This window comes from Vulpes vulpes, chromosome 1, assembly GCF_048418805.1.
Source record: "Vulpes vulpes isolate BD-2025 chromosome 1, VulVul3, whole genome shotgun sequence".
Classification (NCBI taxonomy): domain Eukaryota; kingdom Metazoa; phylum Chordata; class Mammalia; order Carnivora; family Canidae; genus Vulpes; species Vulpes vulpes.
In genome coordinates this window covers 112461390-112465561 of record NC_132780.1, presented here as the reverse complement: position 1 = coordinate 112465561, position 4172 = coordinate 112461390, and the positions used below count along the sequence as shown (strand labels likewise).

The window sequence follows — 4172 nt, the reverse complement described above, 5'->3', positions numbered from 1 at the left end:
TGCTTCTCCCTCTGTGTCTCTGCCTCTCTCTCTCTCTCTCTCTCTCTCTCTCATGAATAAATAAATAAAACTTTAAAAAAAAAAAAGACAAGTGAAACATGGTAAACATGGTATCTGCCAACACAACAGGTAAGAATAATAAGATAGATACACAAAATACAAAGAAGGTTAAGTGGCTTAAGAAAAAAACAGATGGGGCACCTGGGTGGCTCAGTCAGTTAAGCATTTACCTTCCGCTCAGGTTGTGATCCCAGGGTCCTGGGATCCAGCCCTGCATTTGGGACCCTGCTCAGGGGGAAGTTTGCTTCTCCTTCTCCCTCCCCACCATTAGTTCTCATTCTCTCCCTCTCTCTCTCTCAAATAATAAATAACTTTAAAAACAAATAAAAATAAAGATAAAGAGCAATTTATAAATAAAGAGAGAAGAGATAAAGAAATTGTAAGTTTGGGGTAGCCTTAAAAACTTTCTGGATGAGAAGTGTTTGAGATTAATTTTACGGTAAGTAAGGAAGGAAAGAAGGCATTCTAGAGAGCAGGAGGGGAAGAGTGAAAAAGGAGGAAATGCATAGTATCGGTGTGTTCAGGTCCTTTGAAGATTAGAGTACATAGGTGAGGTAAGTGATAAAGTAAAAAAGGTTATTAGCAAAAATTTATTTAAAAGGGAAAATTGAAGATAAATTTGTGATTTAAAATCTACTGTATAATGGTGGCTTTATTTAAAGAAAGGAGCAAAGCAGGATAATGCAGTGATTTTAGGAGCAGGAAAGTGATATATACTGTTATTAAAATGTTGAGATCATATTCAGCTGATAAATTACTGAACTCTACATCTGAAACTAATGACTAAAGACTTATATGTTGGCTAATCGAATTTAAATTAAAAAAATAAATACAGTATCTGCTTGAACATTTGAGCTTTTGAATTATGATTTGAACCTTAAAAGACGACGTTGAGAGAATAAGGGCTGCAGTTATAAGATTTGATATCAACCTCTCTGGGTCTTCTAAATTGTATGGACTTAGGCATGTCACAAACTCTTCATTCACTGTTAAAAATGGAGATTAAAAGTGTATTTCAGTCTGTCATGGGAGCCACGAGGGAGCAGCAGCCATGGCTCTGTGCTATCCCATGACATGGGCCTCGACAAGGGCCACAAGGTGACTGAACATGAGCAAGCCTAGGCATGGCCACTGCCGCAGCGCCTCACCAAGCACACCAAGTTTGTGAGGGAGATGCAGCTTCCCTCCCCATACAAGGAGCATGCCATTGGATTGCTCAAGGTTTCCAAGGGCAATCGGGCCCTCAGGTTCATCAAGAAAAGGATGGGGACATACATCTGTGCCCGGAGGAAGAGAGAGTAGCTCACTAACATCCTGGCAGCCATGAGGAAAGTAGCAGCCAAAAAGGATTGAACCCCGTTCCTCCATGTGTAATAAAGCCTTTTTGGGGAAAAAGAAATGTACTTCAACCTATAAAATTCAACAAATCCAAAATGTTGATAACGTGTGCATACAAGTAACAGTTGAAGCCATTAACTAAAGCCAAAGACCATAAGGGAAAGGAAGGAAACTGAGTGAGGAAAAATTAGAGAAGGAGACAAACCATGAGAGACTCCTAACTCTGGGAAACAAAGGGCTGCAGAAGGGGAAGTGGGTAGGGGGATGGGGTGACTGGATGTTGGGCATTAAGGAGGGCACATGATGAGATGAGCAGTGGGTGTTTATAGTATATGTTGGCAAATTGAATTTAAATAAAAGATAAAAAAAGAAATGAAAGAAGAAGAAAAAGAAAAAATCAAAAACTAGAAGGTTTGACAAGGGGTTAAGGCAACTGATAAATGGAAAAAGGAATTCTAGTCATCACATGGAGTTTTGTTGATATTTGTTTTTATAGTTTCCTGACCCACATCTACATACCTACACAATATACAGCTTGGTTTTGTTTTTGAACTTCTTAAGAAGAGTACCAAAGAGTAGGCAATCTTTTAAGATTTGCTTTATTGCCTCATTCCCCTCAGATTATGACACTAAGATTCATCATCTATGATGTTTAATTACAGATCAATTTTTATTGTTGCATGCTATTCCATTTTATAAAAATTCCATAATATAGTTATTCAATTCCACTACACATGGATGCTTTTGTTATCTCCAGTGTTTTTACTATTATGAACAGTGACACCATGAACATTTTTGTTATGTTTTCCAGCACACATGTGCAAGAATTTCCCCTGGCTATATATCTAAAGATAGTATGTATCCAGGAATATTCAACTTTATAAAACAATGCCCAAATTGTTCTCCATAATGTATCATTTTATAGTGTTATCAGCAACTTGTAAAAGATCCATGTCCTCTCCAGTAGCAGTTCAATTAGATTTCTAAATTCTACTGACAAGTGATAGAGAATGACATCTCATCATGTTATTTATCAACATCCTCCCAATTACTAGTAAAGTTGGGTGATTTTTCAGAAATTTATTGACGATATACATGTTTTGTCCACTTATTAATTTTCTATATTTTAATTTATAGGATCTATGTATACTTGATTATAATCTTCTGCTGACTAGAAATTTTTCAATAACTTCTCATTCTCTCCTCACTCTCTTTAAAGTGCATGAAAAACAAAGGCTCTTAATTCTCACATAATCTGTTAAGTTTTGTGCTTTTGAAGTATTCTATAAAATATTCTCTAACCCAAGGTCAGAAAGGTATGCAACTATATTTTCTTCTAAAAGTTTTAAGTTTTCCTTTTTAAAGTTCTTAACTTGGGATCCCTGGGTGGCGCAGCGGTTTGGCGCCTGCCTTTGGCCCAGGGCGCAATCCTGGAGACCCGGGATCGAATCCCACGTCGGGCTCCCGGTGCATGGAGCCTGCTTCTCCCTCTGCCTATGTCTCTGCCTCTCTCTCTCTGTGTGTGTGTGTGTGACTATCATAAATAAATAAAAAATAAATAAATAAAAATAAAGTTCTTAATTCACATAAAGCTAATTTTTGTATAGTGTGTGTAATAAACACAATCTGATTTTTTCCTTATTAATAACTCACTTTTAGCTCTATTTATCAAATATTTATTTCTTCTCTTTTTCAGGAATCTGAAGTAAAACTCACTGATATATAAAAGTTTTATCTAAAGAGAACTACCATATGATCAAACAATTCCAAATTCTGGGTATGTATTCAAAGAAAATGAAAAGATAGATAGATAGATAGACAGATAGATAGATAGATAGATAAATAAATAATAAATGCAACCCTCTGTTTCCTGCAGCGTTATTAACAATAGCCAAGATATGGAAACAATCCAAATGTCCCCTAATAGATCAATGGATGAAGAACACACACACACAATGGACTATTACTCAGCCACAATAAGGAATGAAACCTTGTCATTTGAGACAACATGAATGGACCTAGAGGGTATTATGCTGAGTGAAATAAGTCTGAGAGAAAAAAAGACAAATAATATGATTTTACTTACATACAGAACCTAAAAACAAATCAACCAAACAAAAAATAAACAGACTCATAGATACAGGAAACAACCTCGTAGCTGGCCAAATAGCTCCCCTATTTGGATTAGGAGGTATGAACTTCTATGTGTAAAGTAAGTCAGTCACAGGAATGTAATAAAAATAAAAACAAAGTTTGATGTAAGAATGAGTGTTCTTTTAGATCTCTTCGATTTAGTTCCTGTAGTTGGTTTTATCCTGTCCCCATGGCAGTATCATTCTTCCCTAATTAATGTTACACAGGGCAATTCCTCCCAACATTCTTCTTTTTATTTACATATATGAACCCATTTTGTATCACATATTATTCCTGATTCTACAGATGAGGAACTATGGTATAGAGAGGTTAAGTAACAGTTTAGGTTACAGTGAGTAAGCTCCATAGGTGGGATTGTAAACTAGGCAGTCTGGCTCCAGAGAACATTATTACCCCTAACATGCTATACTGCTGGTCTCCAGCGTGCTTTGGTTATTTTTGGTCTTTTGTTTTCAAGTAATTTTTATAATCAACTTATTAAGTGCTAAGAAAAACCCTTCTGTGATTTTGTGATTCTTTTTTTCTTAAGATTTTCTTTATTCATGAGAGACACACACAGGGAGAGAGACAGAAAGAGAGAGAGAGAGAGAGAGAGAGAACACAGGCAGAGGGAGAAGCAG

The 4172-nt window shown here is 36.3% G+C and overlaps 1 pseudogene; it reads left to right on the top strand.

Annotated features, from left to right (window-relative positions):
* The first annotated feature begins 1111 nt into the window (after positions 1–1111).
* On the top strand, positions 1112–1413 carry LOC112913770 (large ribosomal subunit protein eL36 pseudogene; annotated as a pseudogene).
* Positions 1414–4172: the final 2759 nt, after the last annotated feature.